Source organism: Dermochelys coriacea, chromosome 2, assembly GCF_009764565.3.
Source record: "Dermochelys coriacea isolate rDerCor1 chromosome 2, rDerCor1.pri.v4, whole genome shotgun sequence".
Lineage (NCBI taxonomy): Eukaryota > Metazoa > Chordata > Testudines > Dermochelyidae > Dermochelys > Dermochelys coriacea.
Window position 1 is genome coordinate 189,335,482 of NC_050069.1, and position 22,238 is coordinate 189,357,719.

The following is a 22,238-nucleotide window of genomic DNA, read 5'->3' on the forward strand; positions in this document are numbered from 1 at the left end:
CAGTACAAGGACTCCACAGAGCTACTGCCACCACCACCATTAGGCTTTCCAAAGGCTGGAGAAGCAGAGAGACTGACCTGGCCTGACCTCCTCCCACAACCAGGCAGTAGATATGTTCTCTCTCCAGTAAGTATTTATTGATAGATGCTCTCATGCCTTGTGACATGAGGCAACCCAGACTTTCCACCTCCATCCGTCTAATGCCATGTTTCTTGTTCTGTTATAGTCTGTTTCCATGACCGGGTTATCTTTCTCAGTGGATTTTTTAATACCTCTTCTGTTGTCCTCCTCTTTCCCTTCTTCCCACAGGTGGCATCCAGTAAAGGGCTTGTCTAGGAATACAGTTTTTTGTAGGGCTGTCGTTTAATCACAGTTAACTCACATGATTAACTCAAAAATTAATTGTGGTTAAAAAAATTAATCGCATTGTTAAACAGAATACCAAGAAATTGAAATTTATTAACTATTTTGGATGTTTTTCTACATTTTCAAATATATTGATTTCAATTACAACATAGAATACAAAGTGTACAGTGCTCACTATATTATTTTTATTACAAATATTTGCACTGTAAAAATGATAAACAAAAGAAATAGTATTTTTCAATTCACCGCATATAAGTACTGTAGTTTCAGAGTAGCAGCCATGTTAGGCTGTATCCGTAAAAAGAAAAGAAGTACTTGTGGTACCTTAGAGACTAACAAATTTATTGGAGCATAAGCTTTTGTGAGCTACAGCTCACTTCATTGGATGCATACAGTGGAAAATATAGTGGGGAGATTTTATATACGCAAAGAACATGAAACAATGGGTGTTACCATACACACTATAACAAGAGTGATCAGGAAAGGTGAGCTATTACCAGCAGGCGAGCGGGGGGGGGGGAATCCTTTTGTAGTGATAATCAAGGTGGGCCATTTCCAACACTTTACAAGAACAGTAGAAGGGAAATAAACAAGGGGAAATAGTTTTACTTTGTGTAATGACACATCCACTCCCAGTCTTTATTCAAGCCTAAATTAATTGTATCCAGTTTGCAAAGTTTTTTGTCAAACATATTTTAATCTATTGATTTTTTTTGAACTGTTAATAGGCAGCAGGTTTAAAACAACCTTTTTGCCCAGCGGAGGGCAACGAAAATGATTAGGGGGCTGGGGCACATGACTTATGAGGAGAGGCTGAGGAACTGGGCTTATTTAATCTGCAGAAGAGAAGAGTGAGGGGGGATTCGATAGCAGCCTTCAATCACCTGAAGGGAGGTTCCAAAGAGGATGGAGCTAGGCTGTTCTTAGTGGTGGCAGATCACAGAACAATGGTCTCAAGTTGCAGTGGGGGAGGTCTAGGTTGGATATTAGAAAACACTATTTTACTAGGAGGGGGGTGAAGCAGTGGAATGGGTTATCTATGGAGATGGTGGAATCTCCATCCTTGGAAGTTTTTAAGGCCTGGCTTGACAAAGCCCTGGCTTGGATGATGTAGTTGGGGTTGGTCCTGCTTTGAGCAGGGAGTTTGACCAGATGACCTCCTGAACTCTCTTCCAACCCTAATATTCTATGAAACTTAAGAAAGTATTTCTTCACACAACACACAGTCAACCTGTGGAACTCATTGCCAGGGGATGCTGTGAAGGCCAAAACTATCACTGGGTTCAAAAAAGAAAGAATTAGATAAATTCATGGAGGATAGGTACATCAATGGCTATTAGCTAAGATAGTCAGGGATGCAACCACATGCTCTGGGTGTCCCTAAATCTCTGCTAACAGAAGCTGGGACTGGATGACAAGGGATGGATCACTCAAAAATTGCTTTGTTCTGTTCATTCTCTCTGAAGCATCTGGCACTGGCCACTGTTGGAAGACAGGATACTGGGCTAGATGGACCATTGGTCTGACCAGTATGGCCGTTCTTATGTTATCTGCATCCATTTGCTAATTACTGTAACAGGGTGACAGACGAATTCCCTGTATCAAAATGCCTGGCTCTCCTAGGCTTAGGGGCTATGAAATCCTAAGATTTAGAGTAGTTACTGTTGAGTCACACTGGCACCTCCTCTGCCTTAATACTATTAGTTAACACAAGGGCCACAGGTGTTCTGTATTCTCCATGTCACACACATGGGCAACCGGTAGTATTGCAATGTTCCACAGGTTCTTTTTAAAAGTAAAGAACGTGCAGCTGATATTCCTTACTTTTACCATGTTCTGGTTTGGAAAGGCCAAAGCTGTCCAGAGCACAGGCAGTAGGAAAGTTCTGTTGCAGCTTAAGAACTGAAGCCTGGCCTCTCTGGGCATGTGTGCCAAAGCAGTAGGTAAAGGAGCCCACTGGCTGGAAGTATAGTAGGCGAAGGGGGAAGATTTGAAAGGGGAGAAGAGTCATCCAAATGACAACAATAAAATAGCTTCATTGCAAGTTAAGGAAATGTTCTGAGTCAGTTTTAGACTGAAAAGTCTGGAGTCAATTTATTCATATGGTTCTGTGACCTATTCTGTGTAAAGGGGGTGGGAGTGTTAGAATTACAGTTCCTTACCCTGAATGCTTTCATCCCCAGATGCACCCATTCTTTATTCAGGTAGTGTCTCCTACAAAAATATTTAAGCAGATAAGCAAACCTGGATCTCCATGAGTGAAAGTGGTGATCATTGTGAGAGGTAGATAAATAGATTATTAGTCTGCTTTTCTTTGTTTCTCTCAGCAAGGAGAGAGACATCCTTGAGATCGTGGTGTTGCCAACATATTCTTCTCTATGAAACACTTCACCAGTTTTACTACATATATCTCTTTTGCTTTCCAAATCAATTTTTTAAGAGATATGCTGAAATAAGTGTGATATATGGCAGCATTTAGTTTTAATTTGCATAATCAATGCTGACTTGTAGAGGAATCAGTTTATATAGGCAGAGGACAACAACAAATGTACTGTAGTAACAAGATTTTAGTGGGCAGAAATAAGAACATCGTCTTTCTAATTTTGTTTTCCCAGCATACTAAAGCACAGGGTCTTTTTATGTTGCATGATGCCTCTAAAGCATGTAAGAAGAGCTCTGTGTAAGCTCAAAAGCTTGTCTCTCACCAACAGAGACTGGTCCAATAGAAGATGTTCCCTCACCCACCTTGTCTCATCAAAAAGTGTTATGTAATTTATGGACATCCCTAACACTGAGTCGTAAAACAAGGGAACATCAGCCAAGACCAATTAGCAATGAGAGAAGCTAAATGCAGGTTAAGCTGAACAAGTGGAATTTTATTAAACCCTGTGCACAACTCTGTCCATGTGGCTGAGTTGCTTCTCGCCTATCTCCCCCCATCCTTGTTCCATGGGTGATCAGTCAATAATAGTCCCTCCAGGGAACATGGGCACTCTCTCTTCAGTGCCACTAATCTTTATATGTTCCCCAGCAGGAGGAGAGAAATCCCAGCCCTCCCAAATAGGGCAGAAGGTCATAGAATCATAGAATCATAGAATATCAGGGTTGGAAGGGACCCCAGAAGGTCATCTAGTCCAACCCCCTGCTCAAAGCAGGACCAAGTCCCAGTTAAATCATCCTAGCCAGGGCTTTGTCAAGCCTGACCTTAAAAACCTCTAAGGAAGGAGATTCTACCACCTCCCTAGGTAACGCATTCCAGTGTTTCACCACCCTCTTAGTGAAAAAGTTTTTCCTAATATCCAATCTAAACCTCCCCCATTGCAACTTGAGACCATTACTCCTCGTTCTGTCATCTGCTACCATTGAGAACAGTCTAGAGCCATCCTCTTTGAAACCCCCTTTCAGGTAGTTGAAAGCAGCTATCAAATCCCCCCTCATTCTTCTCTTCTGCAGACTAAACAATCCCAGCTCCCTCAGCCTCTCCTCATAAGTCATGTGCTCTAGACCCCTAATCATTTTTGTTGCCCTTCGCTGTACTCTTTCCAATTTATCCACATCCTTCTTGTAGTGTGGGGCCCAAAACTGGACACAGTACTCCAGATGAGGCCTCACCAGTGTCGAATAGAGGGGAATGATCACGTCCCTCGATCTGCTCGCTATGCCCCTACTTATACATCCCAAAATGCCATTGGCCTTCTTGGCAACAAGGGCACACTGCTGACTCATATCCAGCTTCTCGTCCACTGTCACCCCTAGGTCCTTTTCCGCAGAACTGCTGCCGAGCCATTCGGTCCCTAGTCTGTAGCGGTGCATTGGATTCTTCCATCCTAAGTGCAGGACCCTGCACTTATCCTTATTGAACCTCATTAGATTTCTTTTGGCCCAATCTTCCAATTTGTCTAGGTCCTTCTGTATCCTATCCCTCCCCTCCAGCGTATCTACCACTCCTCCCAGTTTAGTATCATCCGCAAATTTGCTGAGAGTGCAATCCACACCATCCTCCAGATCATTTATGAAGATATTGAACAAAACGGGCCCCAGGACCGACCCCTGGGGCACTCCACTTGACACCGGCTGCCAACTAGACATGGAGCCATTGATCACTACCCGTTGAGCCCGACAATCTAGCCAGCTTTCTACCCACCTTATAGTGCATTCATCCAGCCCATACTTCCTTAACTTGCTGACAAGAATGCTGTGGGAGACCGTGTCAAAAGCTTTGCTAAAGTCAAGAAACAGTACATCCACTGCTTTCCCTTCATCCACAGAACCAGTAATCTCATCATAAAAGGCGATTAGATTAGTCAGGCATGACCTTCCCTTGGTGAATCCATGCTGACTGTTCCTGATCACTTTCCTCTCCTCTAAGTGCTTCAGGATTGATTCTTTGAGGACCTGCTCCATGATTTTTCCAGGGACTGAGGTGAGGCTGACCGGCCTGTAGTTCCCAGGATCCTCCTTCTTCCCTTTTTTAAAGATGGGCACTACATTAGCCTTTTTCCAGTCATCCGGGACTTCCCCCGTTCGCCATGAGTTTTCAAAGATAATGGCCAAGGGCTCTGCAATCACAGCCGCCAATTCCCTCAGCACTCTCGGATGCAATTCGTCCGGCCCCATGGACTTGTGCACGTCCAGCTTTTCTAAATAGTCCCTAACCACCTCTATCTCTACAGAGGGCTGGCCATCTCTTCCCCATTTTGTGATGCCCAGCACAGCAGTCTGGGAGCTGACCTTGTTAGTGAAAACAGAGGCAAAAAAAGCATTGAGTACATTAGCTTTTTCCACATCCTCTGTCACTAGCTTGCCTCCCTCATTCAGTATGGGCCCACACTTTCCTTGGCTTTCTTCTTGTTGCCAACATACCTGAAGAAACCCTTCTTGTTACTCTTGACATCTCTTGCTAGCTGCAGCTCCAGGTGCGATTTGGCCCTCCTGATATCTTTCCTACATGCCCGAGCAATATTTTTATACTCTTCCCTGGTCATATGTCCAACCTTCCACTTCTTGTAAGCTTCTTTTTTATGTTTAAGATCCGCTAGGATTTCACCATTAAGCCAAGCTGGTCGCCTGCCATATTTACTATTCTTTCGACTCATCGGGATGGTTTGTCCCTGTAACCTCAACAGGGATTCCTTGAAATACAGCCAGCTCTCCTGGACTCCCTTCCCTTTCATGTTAGTCCCCCAGGGGATCCTGGCCATCTGTTCCCTGAGGGAGTCAAAGTCTGCTTTCCTGAAGTCCAGGGTCCGTATCCTGCTGCTTACCTTTCTTCCCTGCGTCAGGATCCTGAACTCAACCAACTCATGGTCACTGCCTCCCAGATTCCCATCCACTTTTGCTTCCCCCACTAATTCTACCCGGTTTGTGAGCAGCAGGTCAAGAAAAGCGCTCCCCCTAGTTGGCTCCCCTAGCACTTGCACCAGGAAATTGTCCCCTACGCTTTCCAAAAACTTCCTGGATTGTCTATGCACCGCTGTATTGCTCTCCCAGCAGATATCAGGAAAATTAAAGTCACCCATGAGAATCAGGGCATGCGATCTAGTAGCTTCCGTGAGTTGCCGGAAGAAAGCCTCATCCACCTCATCCCCCTGGTCCGGTGGTCTATAGCAGACTCCCACCATGACATCACTCTTGTTGCACACACTTCTAAACTTAATCCAGAGACACTCAGGTTTTTCCACAGTTTTGTACCGGAGCTCTGAGCAGTCATACTGCTCCCTTACATACAGTGCTACTCCCCCACCTTTTCTGCCCTGCCTGTCCTTCCTGAACAGTTTATAACCATCCATGACTGTACTCCAGTCATGTGAGTTATCCCACCAAGTCTCTGTTATTCCAATCACGTCATAATTCCTTGACATCACCAGGACCTCCAGTTCTCCCTGCTTGTTTCCAAGGCTTTGTGCATTTGTATATAAGCACTTGAGATAACCTGTTGATCGCCCCTCATTCCCAGTATGAGGCAGGAGCCCTCCCCTCACAGACATTCCTGCCTGTGCTTCCTCCCGGTATCCCGCTTTCCCACTTACCTCAGGGCTTTGGTCTCCTTCCCCCGGTGAACCTAGTTTAAAGCCCTCCTCACTAGGTTAGCCAGCCTGCTGGCAAAGATGTTCTTCCCTCTCTTCGTAAGATGGAGCCCGTCTCTGCCCAGCACTCCTCCTTCATGGAACACCATCCCATGGTCAAAGAATCCAAAGCCTTCTCTCCGACACCACCTGCGTAGCCATTCGTTGACCTCCACGATTCGACGGTCCCTACCCAGGCCTTTTCCTTCCACGGGGAGGATGGACGAGAACACCACTTGCGCCTCCAACTCCTTTATCCTTCTTCCCAGAGCCACGTAGTCCGCAGTGATCCGCTCAAGGTCATTCTTGGCAGTATCATTGGTGCCCACGTGGAGAAGCAGGAAGGGGTAGCGATCCGAGGGCTTGATGAGTCTCGGCAGTCTCTCCGTCACGTCACGAATCTTAGCCCCTGGCAAGCAGCAGACTTCTCGGTTTTCCCGGTCATGGCGGCAGATAGATGACTCAGTCCCCCGGAGGAGAGAGTCCCCGACCACCACCACCCGCCTTCTCCTCTTGGGAGTGGTGGTCGTGGAACCCCCAACCTCAGGACATCGCATCTCATGCCTCCCAACCAGCGGAGTCTCCTTCTGCTTTCTCCCCCCAGACCTATCATCTGGTCCACTCTCCGCAATGGTACCTGTGGAGAGAACATGAAAGCGGTTAGTTACCTGTGTCTGTGTTACTGGAACCCGGACATTCCGCTTACCTCTTCTGGAGGTCACATGTTGCCAAGCTTCTTCACTGGCCTCTTGGCTCCTCTGTGCAACCTGCTCTATATCTTTAGAGCTTTGTGCCCCTAGAAGCCTATCCTGAGTTTGGTCCAGAAAATCCTCAGTCTCTTGTATACAACGCAGGGTCGTTACCTGTTGCTCCAGACCTTCAATCTTCTCTTCCAATATGGAGACCAGCTTGCACTTTGTACAGACAAAGTCGCTTCTGTCCTGTGGAAGAAAGACAAACATGGCACATCCAGTGCAGGTCACAACAGCTGAACCCCCCCCCTTCCATATCACCTACCTACTATGAGCTTCCTCAGAGACGTTGGCAAGATGTAAGCCTCACTGGGCTCACTCCAGGCGAACTCCCAGGCAAACTCCTGCTGTGAGCTGCTCTGCTGTCCCCGCTGCTCAGCTGGTTCGCTGCCGCTCAGCGGGTTCGCGAGGCTCTGGCTATTTTTAAACAGCCAGGCTTCCCTGACGCAAACACGTCTTGCATCCCCCTACAAGCATCTGGGCCCAGATCCATGAAGGTAATTAGGTTCCTAACTTCCACTGAAATCGTCAGAAGTAGAGAGCCTAATACCATTGTGTGGGCCTGTAAGAGTGTGGACAGTCCCTGCATAGCCCATGGTGGTGCTCTGTCTTAATTTTCCTGACTGAGGCAGCTTTTGGTTCACTTTAACAGCCCGGGGCAAGGAGAAGTCAACATACAGTTCAACAAATTGCGTGTAGGGTTTCAGGAGAGTAGTAATTACAGTACACCGTTTATGAGGTCCTCCCTCGGTGCCCTCATTCAGCTCCCAAACTTAAAGTTCACAAACAAAGTCTCTAGTTAGGCCAGTCTCCTAGATCCTGCAAGGAAAACCACCACCTGCTACATCCTGCATGATTCTACTCCCAAGTCGTCACTAACTTGTTCAACTTCATCTTCCTGTCTATATAGCCCAGCCCTAGGGTGAGGCAGGGCCTCTTGATGGCATACCAGGATATCCCAGCTGCAGCCTCCAGCCTGCCCCTTAAAGGGGTAGTACACAGTGGCCTCTGTACCATCTCTCTCTCTCTCTCTCTCTCTAGCAGCCTGCCATATGCTTTTCCCTTTGTGCAAGGAGAGGTAAAGGAAAGCTAGTTAACCCTTTGTGTATATGGCAGTATGTAGTTCTGCTGCATGCTGTCAAACATCGCCCCCACACAAAGCATAGCACACAGTACATGGTGGTGGGAGTCACGCCCTTTCTCCCTCTCTCCTACCTCTTGCAGTATGCAGATGTGCTGCCCTATAGGTACATCATGAAGGAATATGGCTGTAGAGCCCAGTGATCCTAGTTCTGGTATCTTTGATGGCCTGCAGTCACAGAAGATGTGCAAGACCAGGGTCAGAGGTAGCGTGACCAGATAGAAAGTGTGAAAAATCGGAATAGGAAGTGGGGTGGTAATAGGCACCTATATAAGAAAAAATATATCAGAACTGTCCCTATAAAATCAGGACTAGTCAGAGGAATTATTAGAAGGTGGTATGCTGGGACTGTCACCCATTTCATGGCTAGACGCTCTTTCTAGTATGGAGTTCTCCTGAGAACAGAGCTTCCATACCACTTACCTCCTGTGACAGGACTGCTCCAAGCCCCACTTCAGGGACAGCTGTTTATAGGATAGATACTTAGCAGAAGTCAGTAGAGTTTACTGGACAGGAGACTTATGGTCTCCCCAAAAGCATCTGTTCCTATCAGTTTCCAGGGGGCTTTGTTGTGAGGTCCATCAAGAGAAAATATATAGTCTTGTATATTTTATATATATTATACATGCACTTTTTCCTAGCCATGTTTGAGTTACTGCATATGGAGAATAACAAGTTTATAGCAGAGAAGGAGCAGCATTAGCTTGAGGTTGCAGGGGGCACTGGAGTAGATAACGGTGCCTGAGAGTAAAAAGGAAGGAGGTTTGGGGGCAGACAGAGGGTACTTGTGGCATCAAGACAGTGAGAGAGGAAGCCACACTCTTAAAAGAAATCTGAATTTAATGAAACAATTGACCAAAGCCTGGAGTCTCCTTCACTTCCCACAGTGGTTGATTGGATCTGAGCAATATGTAGCTTAGCTGTATTAAACATATTGTCTTTTAAAATTAAATGATAACTTGGAATCAATCAATTACTGTATGATTGTATTGGTATTTATGATGAGTTACATTGTCGTCTCATAATAGAAATACAGCTTAATGGACCTTCTCCAATTCTTGTTGGAGAGAATGGATCAAGGCCCATGTTTCTTAATGCGGCAAACACAACTAGTGTCCAGTCCTGTAGGCCAGTGGCTCTCAACCTTTCCAGACTACTGTACCCCTTTTACAAGTCTGATTTGTCTTGCGTACCTCCAAGTTTCACCTCACTTAAAAACTACTTACTTACAAAATCAGACACAAAAATACAAAAAAGTGTCATAGCACGCTATTACCGAAAAATTGCTTATTTTTTCATGTTTACCATGTAATTATAAAATAAATCAATTGGAATAGAAATATTGTGCTTACATTTCAGTGTATAGTATATAGAGCAGTATAAACAAGTTGTTGTCTGTATGAAATTTCAATTTGTACTGATTTCACTAGTGCTTTTTATGTAGCCCTTTGTAAAATTAGGCAAATTTCTAGATGAGTTGATGTACCCCTGGAAGACCTTTGTGTACCCCTGGTTGAGAACCACTGCTGTAGTCCAGAACCAAACTGAAATGGGAGTAATTTTCATAATTATGACAGGACTGAGGCCTGATCCTGTACGAGTGGCTTGAACTTCCACTGAATTCAATGGGCATCGAGGGAGCTCAGTGTCTTGCATAACTGGCCCCTGAATGAGCAATATGTTGCCTTCATAAGTTTACATAGGACCAGATTGTGTCTCTGGCTTCACTTTTGTGGGAAGGTGTAGAGAGCTCCCTTACATCCCTGCATTGGCTAAGCCCCTCATCATGAGGCTGGAACACTTCCTCCCATACATGGGTGGGGAATGGGCAGAGCCTTGGCTTTGCTGGCATTCCTGCCAGGGGAATTAACATGCATGACATATGGGGCTGGGGCAGACTGCTTTCCCCACACCTTCCATAGCAAGGGGGAAACCAGGAGCCAGGTTGTGACTGAAATAGATTCTCATCCCTGGTCTGCTCCTTCCTCATGGCTTGCAGAAAAGCACAACTGAGCCATGTGTGCGTGTGGGGGGGTGTATACACACACACACAAACACAGCTCTACGCGCTCCTTTAAAAAAAAAGTAAGAAAATATTTAAAATCAGAAAAAAGTATATTGTAATAAAGTCTTGGCATTTTCAAACGAGAACTCTTGACCTTTGCAATACTCACAATAGAAATTGTTTTCCTAAAGTAGACGTTCCAACAGAAATAGATCCTAGGAATACATAAACATACCATCGGTATTTAAGCCTGACATTTAGGACCAGAATCTGATGGCAGATGCTATGGGTCTAGTAAACTCTGACAGCCTTTTGCATGGGAGGAGATGTTAATCTTGTGAAAAAAGGGATGATGCACGTTGCATGTCTGAGATTAAACAAGTTTTAGAGCAGAATTTGACACTTTTACTTGGTACAATTCCCATGGACTTCAAAGAGTACTATATCCATTTAACCAAGAGCAGAGTTTGGTTCTTAGTATGTATATAGGCTTTTGCTACCAATTTTAAACCCATGAAATTGGAACTGACATTTCAGAATCATTACAGTAGCTGAAAACTTGAACCTTTGTCTTTGCTACCAAATGTATTCCCAGCATATGGCCAAGTCAAAAAACTAATATTACACCCATTAGTTAGTGAATGAAAAGTGCTTTGAAGATGAGTTGTGATAACTTTATTATTTCCATATTTTTTCCCACTGTTGCTCTGATATTGAAACAATGTGTGTCAAATCTAAAGCATTACCTCATGCATTCCATTTCACACTAGGCCCAGTTACCATGTGCTGCTGTTGTTCTCTGTTTGTCTATGGTTTTCGGATTATTTTTTAAAGACAGTTTATCAGTATCATAAATATGGTGGCAAGGGTATCTGGACACAGCTGTACAAGGCACTGCATTCTTGAGGAGAGACTGTGATTTGGATTACATGCCTCCCTAGGGGAGAAAGAATTTGAGTGGAGCCTTGGCTTTGTCCTGGAGCCAGCCCAGAGGGTGGTGTCTGTGTGTGCACAGATGGGGGCATCATAGCTTCTGCTAGTACAAGGCAGCAGCAAATCACCATGTCCCACACACCATAGCAAGGGGGAAGCAGGAGAGAAGTGTGGCTTTGAGGGTTGTCTGAAGAACAATGCCTTTTGGGGGTGGTGCTGCTTCTGCCTCACCCTTTGTTCATGGCTGTGCTTAAAAGTGCAGTCTAGCGTTAGTGATGGTTAGATTCAGAAGTGAAAAGGCTAGTACAGACAAGTTGTACATTTGGATCTGGCAGACAACTCAAGAGCCATATGCTCTACTCCAGTGGGTTCTCAACCAGGGGTCCGGCATCCCCGGGGGGACGTGAGCAGGTTTCAGGGGGCCCATCAAGCAGGACCAGCATTAGACTCACTGGGGCCCAGGGCAGAAAGCCTAAGCCCTGTTGTTAGACTCACACAGGGCTGAAGCAGAAGCCTGAGCAACTTAGCTTCACAGGGACCCCTGTGGCATTGGGCCCCAGACAATTGCCCTGCTTGCTACCCCCTAACATTGGCTTTTAGATGCAGAAAACAGTTGTTGTGGCACAGGTGGGCCATGGAGTTTTTATAGCATGGTAGGGGCTCAGAAAGAAAAAGGTTGAGAACCCTTGGTCTACTTTTACTCATGCCTGCACAGAAAGGGAGCAACGGACTCCCCGAATAGCCAAACCTTTAAGAGCTGCTTCATCACATTGTCTTCTCTAGACTCGTGGTCCAGCCACGGAGGTCATGACCATAGTTTCCATTGTAACCGGGTATAGATAGGAACAATGAGGGCAGATGTCACAGACTTCACAGTCTTGGAGCCCCCTCCCTACTCCACCCGCCTCTGAAACCCTCCATTCCCTCTGCCCAGCAATGGCAGCCCAAATGCTGTGTGTGACACCGTGCTCCTACTGACTAGTGGACAACCAGTCCCAAGCCCAACCCCCCTCCCCAGTCTGTTACCATAAATGCTTTGGTGCTGCTTCTGTAAGCAGAGTGCACAGGAGGGGATCTAGAACAAGAGGGGAAAGGCACACAATATGCTCTCCCACCACCATGTAGTTGCCTCTATTCTGCCTGACCCAAAGGGTGTAGGGTAGCCAGATGGATTCTGGGAAAACAGCTATGTTATGCAGGATGCTCTCCTGTTGGGGCCTAATTCAAAGCTCACTGAAATAACAGGCTTGGATTTCAATAAGTTTTGAATCAAGCCCTTAGAGCAGCAGAATTTGCTGTTTTATATCAAATTATGTTCTGGTTAGGGGACTTTGGTGGGGGAGGGGGTAGGGAAGCAAAAGGGGTGAGATGTCGTCTTGTCTTTTCCCTCTGTGTATGTTTCTGCTCCCTTCTACATTACTGTATGTAAGGGAGAAAGGAACATAAGGACCAAATTGCTAAATGGAGGAAGAATTTGCTCCTTCAGATGTATTAAACTCAGGGGGGTTGCATGCAGATAATGGAGGGCAGAATTTGGCTCAAATTTTTCCCTCTTTGTGAGATATTATTTCTGATTTTTATCTGCCTTTATAACAGCTGGAATCATTATTTGCGGTAGATGGTTGAGAGACATAACAGGTATTGTAGGACACATAATAAGCTAGAATGAGTAGTGATGTTAATTCGATACCATCAAAGATGAGGCTCATCATAAAATCCCATTATAGTCCACAAAAGCAGCCCTGAGATTGCTGAGAGAGTCTTGAATATATTTTGTCTAAGTGCACACATCACTCAGCATGACATTCTCAGCCTACTATTGTACAGGTGCAGTCTCCTTCTCTGCTCCCAGTTGCATTCGGCCAGATCCTCAGCTGGTGTAGCTCTGTTGATTTCAGTAGCTCTATATCAACTTACTTCAGCAAAGTATCTGACTATTTGTTATGGCCTGGCTGCCTTGAATTTTATTTTACTGCCTAAGCTAGCTCCAGTAATGAGGAGGCTGGTAATGGTCCTAAATAGCATAGGTAAAAATTCACTTATCTTTGGTCCAGTTTCCAAGGCTGCAGCTTCTCTGCGGCTCTAGAGCGCTTAGGGTCTATAAGCTGAAAGTCAGATGGGTATATTTATTATGATTTCCAGATGCAGGATCTGCATGTGCCCACATGTATACCCCTATCTCCACAACATGCCACACAGGGAAAATACATCTAAAGAGAAGGCAAGACTGGAGTCAGGGAAAATTTTTCCTCCAGCATCCCCATGACAACTCTCACCACTGGAATGACAACTAGTCATTTATGGATCGATTGCGTTGTCCATGTAGCTAGGGCACCCCATTCTCAGTGGTATTCATGTGGGGCCAGGGAAAGGCAAGGGGCAGCTGACAGAAAAGTGCAAAGTGGGAGGACTCATTTAGTCAGTTTTAGTGAAGCAGGTTTCTGAATGAAGAAAAGGAGTACTTGTGGCACCTTAGAGACTAACAAATTTATTTGAGCATAAACTTTCGTGAGCTACAGCTCACTTCATCGGATGCATGAAACCTGTCATTATGCAAGGTTTCTGAATGTTTATTATATTCAAAAAATGAGTCTTGCAGAATTGATTTTTCAGTCAGGTCACCATCAGCTGTAAGCTAGGTATGTGCACACCTATCCAAGATCAGGCTAAACTCCCATGGACAGCAGAATTTGATCAATTATTTCTTTTTAATTTGAAGACTTGCATTGTGGTCTCACTACACTCTGCTACTCTGACAGTCATCAAATGGTTGCAAGCGAACAAAACGTGAGTGAGATGTTAAGGGTGCTACAGGTTCTGATTAACCCTGCTGGAGAGACTGCAAGATGCACTGAAGGGATGGATGTGGAAATATGCAGTAGAGCCTCACTAATTGACAGTTTGTGTGATGAGACTAGTAGGTCTTTAAATACAGAATTAGTAACAAGACGTCACATTTTGGTATACAAATATACTACAGCACAACTGCCACCATATCTAGTACAGTCTGAGCATAAAACAATGGCATTTGTCATACTACGAGACTAGAGTACAATTTACAATACCATAGCCTCACTTTAAGAATTGATTGCTAGATTTCTATAGTTGCAGACTGCCTACTGGTTAATACTAAAAATTAAAGAGGTTCTTTTGTATAATCTGTATCCTCAAGTAAGCCTCCTGTTTAGTGCCAGAATGCTAAGGTCTGCCCTTGGAAGCACACAGCTGGCTCCCATTTCAGTCGGTAATACTGCACATGCACCCTCAAAGGCAGAGTGTGGCCCAAGACAGAGAAGCTGAAGTGTGTGAAAAAAAATTTGGTCAGCCATAGAGTTATTTGCATTATATGGAAGTGCCAGTAACAACTTCATTGTTAGAGGCTGTATCGCTGTTTTAGTTGCAAAATGGAACCCAGTCTTCTTATATTTGAAAAATACGCATTCTCCAAACTTACAGCATTTTGAGTCTTGAAGTCTTTAAACCATGATTTGAGGACTTCAATAGCTTGACATAGGTGAGAGGTTTATTGCAGGAGAGGGTGGGTGAGATCCTGTGGCCTGCATTGTGCAGGAGGTCAGACTAGATGATCATAATGGTCCCTTCTGACCTTAATATCTATGAGTACAGAATGAACATTTGGCGAATTTACAAGTAAATCTGTTAGAGTGAAAATTAAAGACCGTGTCCTTTAAGATGTTTAGCATTTGTGTCAGTCTACTCCATTGAGATCATTTTGGACAACAGATTCTTCAAACTTTTCCTTGTAATTAAAATTGAAATCTTGTGCATAGGCTATACTTGAAGAAATTATGCTGTAATATGTTAAGTTATTATGAATTGTAATTAATTGTTATTATACAGACTACTGATGGTGTTAACAGCTCAGTTCCATGGCTCCATATTAGCTTGGGCATCAGTGCTTGAAAAGCTACTCATAGTATTGCTGCCTGAGAGAACTGAAGTAGGAGCAGAGGTGGATCATTTAAAGTGAGGGGCTGGCCTCTTACCACCACTTCTTCATAAATTATAGATTCCTAGGTCAGAAGGGACTATTGCGATCATCTTTCTAGTCTGACCTCCTGTATAATACAGGCCATAGAACTCTCCCAAAGTTATTCCTAGAGCAGATCTTTCAGAAAAAAAATCCAATCCTGATTTTAAAATTATCAGTGATGAAGAATCCATGATTGTTGGTAAATTGTTCCAAGGGTTAATTACCCTCACTATTAAAAAAAATTACACCATTTCTAATTGAACTGCCTAGCTTCAAATCTACAAATATTGGATCGTGTTATACCTCTCTGGGCTAGATTGAAGAGCTTATTATCAAATACTTGTTCATCATGCAGGTACTTATAGACTATGACCAAGTCACCCCTTAACCTTCTATTTGTTAAGCTTAATAGATTGAGATCCTTTAATCACCATAAGGCATGTTTGCTAATCCTTTCATCATTCTCATAACTCTTCACTGAACCTTCTCCAATTTATCAACGTCCTTCTTGAATTGTGAACACCAGAATGAGGCACAGTATTCCAACAGCACTTGTACCAGTGCCAAATACAGAGGTAAAAAAACCCTCTCTACCATACTTCTACTCAGTATTCTCCTGTTTATGTATCCAAGGATCACATTAACCCTTTGGCCACAGTGTCACACTGGGAGCTCATTCTGTGCTGATTTTCCACTATGACCCCCCAAATCTCATTCAGAGTCCCTGCCTGCCAGGTTAGTCTCCCATCCTGTAAGTATAGCCTGCATTCTTTGTTCCTAGAGGTATACATTTAGCCATATTAAAATGCATAGTTTGCTTGCAAGCATATTGTTTGCTTGCTTGCTATGTAAAATAGCAGTGCTGTTTTACATGGTGTTAATCTCTGTAACAGCCCTCTAAATGCAAGACTCACCAGTACTCTTTAACAATTTTGCACTGCACCAATGATACAAGACAGTTATAAGCCAGGCTTAACTGTCCAGCGTGCTCCAGCTGCTTTTCCACTGTTCTGGTCTATCAGCGAATCCGCCCTTTAAAGCTCCAGATGAGGTATTTAAAGTACATTACATAACTTCAAGCCACTAGCAATAGTGCATGGTAGCATTCTATTTGAGTCTTAGTGTTTATGTATAACATTTCATAATTTATAAAAGCTAAGAAAATTGCAAGACAAAAGCCTACGTTAATATGGAGCCAAGGTTGAAAACTCATGCCAGCAATTTAAGGGTTAACACACGTTACAGGGCCCCCCTGATTATCCCAAAACCAGGCATTACAAATCCAGGAAATGCAGAGTTAAGGTTATACTTGAAAGAAATCTGAATGTGTTAAGGTAAGAAATGTACAGTTAAGGTTCCCGGACAATCTTAACTTTGCTCGGACATGACAACACGAGTCTAAAAAAAAGTTAATCCAGAGGTTTCCAAACTCTGGGATGCACCCCCTGGGTGGAGGAGGCACAAAGGAACATTCAGATGGCACGGTGGGATTGGGTTAGCCCCCACAGGGGGCAAGGAGGGAGCGCCATCCGGCCCCACTCTACCCCCAGCTCTGCTCTGGCCCTGGGTCTAGGCCCTGTCCCCAGACCCAGGCCCTGGCCTGGCCATGGCCCCGCTCCTGACCCCAATGGTGACCTCGCTCCCAGCCCCAGCCTTGCCCCCAACTGTGGCCCTGCTCCAGGCCCCAGCCGCAGTTCCAGGGGGCGGGCAAAGAGAGGGTGGACAGGGGTAAAGGAGGGCATGAGGTAAAAAGTTTGGGGACCACTGACAATCTAATGCAAGACCACAAAACACTAACATGCCTTATCATCATTGTATGGTTATTGCACTGTATCTCTACCAGGAAGAGTTAAGTTTGTTTGGAAGCCTTAACTGCACTTAACACATTTGAATTTCTTCCAAGTGTAACTAATTCTGAATTTCCTGGGTTTGTAATGCTTGGTTTTGGGATAGTCGGGACAACTGTGGAACAATTTTTACTCTTGAATTATTAATATTAACACTCCATCTCATCATGTGTGGTCTTGGAATTCTTCAAGGTCTGAGGAACTAGGTACTTATTCAATGATAATGCACCACAGCCTCCATGAGGTTAAATCTTCATCCCACGGTTTTTTAGAATATAATAATCAATGATATTCTGCATGATTGCAGTTGATCTGTGATATGCTGCAATTTCCAGAAAATAATCTTTATTAGAAATATTGCCCGAGGTCAGCGTTCAAAACCTACTGGATCTGTACACAGATCAGTCAGCCTTCTTCTCAGCAAAGAAATGAGACTGTTGGTACCTGACCTCTACCACTCTAGTGATTTTTGTGCAACCTCTGATGCCACCTGATGAAACATGGGCACACTCTGTGGCTCTAGATATACATAACAAGTATTTTTTATAGAACCAGAATGTGGCAGCCCTCTTGTGGGTGCTCAAAAAAAAGGAGGGCACAAGGAATATTCCTTTCTTGCATCTCCTGCGCAGGAGTCATCCACACTTGCAGTCCTCACACTCACTTGAAGAGGCAGAAAGAGTTCAGTCTAACAGTTTTCCCAGAGCTGCTTCTCGGACAGGTGCGCTGCACCTTCCCCAATGCAGGCTATACTAGAACCAGTGGAAATGGAGCTCAGTCATGTGACAGGGCTCTTGTCCCTAGTCACTTATTTTGGGGCTGCATTACAAAGGTCCATGCCAATCACATGAGAGAGGTCAGCATCTGTTGACACCAGTGGTTAATGGTACATTGGCTTCTGCCTAATAGGCACGATTGAACATTTATTTATTTATTCAAAGAATCCAAACAGCTCTTCACTAACCTCTATCTATACAATTGAGGGCTTCTTTTCCATATAGCTTTAGGTGCTGTTACAAGCAGTTTAACAAAAAAGGATAAAAAAAATATCTAGGTAAACTGCCCATACCAACCACCAGTGCTCCCTGATAAAAACTGAAACATCCCTGCACAAACCATTCTTTGTATTTCAACCTGCTCCCTTAACAAACAAACCAAAAAAAAACCTGGAAGAGTGACTTGCAGTGTGGTATGAGAGTTAACAGACTTTGGCTCTGACTAGCCAAGTGGGGCGAGTGAGTTTTAGAGCTGGGGAGCCTCAATGGAGGATGGCCTGCCAGCAACCTTTTACACCAGAGGGTTTTTACTTTGAATTCTGGTATTACTTTACACACAGAGAGGAACAGTCTCACATGGTTCCGTACCACATAAGACTTCTTAGGTCAAAACAAACTCCTTCAAATTCCAGCAACCAACAGGCTGCCAATGCAGATCCCAAAGCAGCAGTGACGATAAGCCAACTGCATAACATATAGTATTGGGACAAGAGCTTGACCTTTGACTCCTGACACATAGGCTGCTGCATAGAGAGCTAAAGGGGTAGTTTTACCAGAAGAGATCCTCTAAATGCACCCAGGTATGTGATATATTGCATCCTGTAGTGGTTCTCTCAGACAAAAGCTAGTACCGTATACACAGACTTTGCCATGTGCCCTGAAAATTCAAAGACAGCTACTAAATATGAACAAAGAAACTAGCTACAAAATACTACTAAGGTGTATTTAACGGGTAATTAAAACCTCAAATGAGTTATCCTGATAAGGCTCATTGCATCTGAAACACTCGCTATTCTGATGCTTTCTGTGTAAGCACAGTGTCTCAGATTTGTAAAAGTTTTTTAAATTAACAATTAGAGGTACTCAGTACATCTATGTCAGATGTACAGCTCCCCAAATCCTGCCTTTAGCAAGCTCTGGGTAATATGTAGCTCCTGATGGATTCTTCAGGGGCCATCTCTGCTGTGGCTGTACCAGAGACCTGGTTTGGAACAAGGAGCAGGTCTACCCAAAATATGAAAGTAATAGAAATATTACACCAGCCAAGAGGTTCTATCACCCTCCTTTTGGACCTGGGTATAGGGGGAGGAGAAAGAGGGCATTAGAAAATAATGCAATTAAAAATAAACTGTTTACTGGGTGGGAAGGTTGGGGCTTATTCCTTATGAAAGCCAGAAGCCTTTATGACAGGCGATGATTCCTCAGTTTCTTCTGTATCTCCATCTCTGATAAGTGCAATGATTAAAGCTGACACCTTTCCGGGAGCAACTTTCCTCTGCTGCCGGTTTCAGTTTCATGATCTGTGCTCAGATGCTTTTCATTACTGCCCCAAAGGATTATTTGTTTCCTTCTTTCTATTTTGGTGGCAGTTGGGGACTGCAGGCATCTGAGTAGTATGCACCCTCCCTGACCCTGCCTGGCTCCAATTCCAAGGCTCACAACAAGATCATATTTTCTTTACCTCTTTGAGACTTAGACTCCAAATGTGAACAACTCGCTCCTCCGTTCCTGCCCACCTCTTTCCTATACACAATACAGGTGGGGGGTTGTGTTCTTGTTTTTTTAGAATCTTTCGTGCAAACCACATCTCGACATGGCCTCCAGAGTTGAATAATAAAGGGCAGCAGACAACATATAATGGAAATCCCCGAGAGCATTGGTATAAAGGCCACTGTATGAGAAATATATTTAAGCTCTTATTCACAGAAGGCTGGTAACAGAGTTAAGAGAGATGCAAGAGAGAAGAGATGTAATTTAAAATGAGAATTGAAGAGAGCGTTAGTGAGGCACAATATGTACAATCTCATTCTCCACTCCACAGAGCACACAGACCATGGGCTGCAAAATGACTTGCAAAAGGGCACGTAAGGCCTGGTGATAGAGCTGTGAGAACAACATATTTTTTTTGGTCCCCTGGCAATTCCCGAAAGTTTTTTTTTTTTTTTTGATCGAACTGAAAAAGATTGGATCAAAAGAAATAAATCTGTTTCAGGCTGAATGAAAAGTTTCACTGAGATATTTTCAAAATGAAAATTTGGGTTTTGACCATTTTTAATTTTTTTTTTAAATAAAATTAAAAGGAATTTTGAAACACAAATCTGTTTCCACCCGCCCCTGCCCCAAAATCAAAGCATTTTTTTTTCCAGTGTTTTTTTTTTTTTTAAAAAGGGGTTTTCTTCTACTGAACCAATTTGGCAAAACATACATGAATTTGCAAAATATTTTGGTGTCACCCAATCTGCATTTTTCTCTCACACACAAAAAAAGCTTTGGCCAGAATATTTTTCCCAGTTCTACATAGCACACAGTATAAATAATGAAGACCTGCTGCATGGGAGGAGGGGAACAGGACAACAGTACAATGAGGTCCACACCTCATGAAGCTATGTTCCCAGAGGCCCTTTCCACAGCAGTACAGAGAATGTTTGGGGAGCAAAGATGTGGCTAATCTGTACAGAGTCACTGGCCAAATCTCTCCCTTACGTACAGTAGGGAGCTCAGTGAACCACAGAGTCATTTTAGGTCATAACAGACTCCAGGTGTTGCCAATTTCCCTTGGGTCAAACAAGACCATTCGGGCATGGCCCAGAGCAGATTTGTTCTTTAATAGCAAGAAAGAAACAGTGGTCATAAGCAGCAATTTTATCTGTGTGAATTTTCACATGTGAAAGCTGAAGTTTCACACAATTCATCAAAAGGGAAACATTGTCTTTTTTCTACTCATACACTGTTCAGGACAGAGACTGTCTCTTACTGGGTCTTCACCCAGCATTTAACAAGGGGGCCTCTGATTCTGGGTACAACTTACCTCCCTGGTCAAACATAGGCCTCTGGCTTGATTTCCCTCCTTTACTGACTCAGGAACTCACTCTGCTGGTGGTAGGGCTAACTTAATTTAGCCTTCCAACTCAATGAAGGAAGAAATGGACTTGCCCAGAATCCAAACAAAAGACATCTCCTAAGGGCTTCAAAAGCCTTCATCCCTTGATTGCAGGGCTGTCCACAGCTAAGGCACAGGGGAACCTCTCATGTCCCTTTACTACAGACACCACCTTGCCACCCTAATGAAGTGGATATACACTCCAGCCAACCTCAAACTTTAATCCAGCTTGCTTCCTATACCGGCTAGCTTGCCTGCGAAGTCTTCTACTTCAGTCCCACCATAGGTGCATCTTCATCTGAGAGCAACCGAAGGAAAAGCAAAACACCAGCTTCCATTGAGAGCATGGATCTGTAAGGTAGGAGCACACTGGATCCTATTCTAGTTCTGGGTATTGCTCAACTCCACTATCTGCTCAGGCTGATAAGAAAAGGAACAAGATGCTTCCTTCTAGCAAGACCAAAGCACTCTGCTCCCAAGCTCTTCCTGAACTCAGCTGGAAACACTTCCCTCAATTAGCAAGCACAGCATGTTGCAGGGGAAGGCACTCCCTTTGCTTGGAATTAACGCCTCCTCTGCCTAATCCACAGTGAGTTATGTTTACCGCATCACAGGGCTTCTTGGTGCAACTTTAATACAAATCAAAAATACACACCAACACTACTAATATTTTTTTGTTTTTTTGTGGAGAAAAGTTTTTAGCTAAAAAAAGGTGTAACCTTCTGTGTTCTATCCCTCTAAGGTACTTATGTGGCTTCATTAACCACAGCACTGAGGCACCTCCCAATCTTTAATGTATTTCTCCTCACAAACACCCCTATGCAGGAAGGAAGTACTATTATGCCCATTCACAGATGGGGAGGCAGAGAGAGACTAAAAGACTTAACCAAGGAATCTAGGGTAGAAGAGGGACTAGAACTGCTGTTTCTTAAGCACCCTTAAGAACCCACTCCACTGGAACATCCTTCCTATTTGCTTGCTAAATCTTTATTTACAAACTTCTGTGTCATTCAGCCACCATGTATGGAACCACCTCTGAGACAGGAACGCTGTTTCACTGTAGCAGCAGCTAATGGGAATGGAGCTACCTGCATGAATCAAGTATCTCCTCCCTGGACAGTGAGTGCACTACACTAATGTCATTCTCTGCCATGGTAGAGTGTGGACTGAGTGGCCCCCCATTATTTGCTTCTGGCAGCATCCACAATGTACTAAGTGTAGGAATGTAGGCCTGGCCTGACATGAGTAATTAAACACAG

General features: G+C 44.1%; 1 long non-coding RNA gene across 1 annotated transcript in view; it reads right to left on the reverse strand.

Moving 5' to 3' along the window:
* Positions 1-21,484, reverse strand: part of LOC122458532 — a 41,714-nt gene extending 20,230 nt beyond the window's left edge. Inside the window, exons 1-2 of the long non-coding RNA XR_006278573.1 lie at positions 20,908-21,484; positions 2,529-2,580 (exon numbers count right to left, since the gene is read on the reverse strand). This is a non-coding gene — a long non-coding RNA (uncharacterized LOC122458532). The remainder of the gene's footprint in view (positions 1-2,528; positions 2,581-20,907) is intronic.
* Positions 21,485-22,238: the final 754 nt, after the last annotated feature.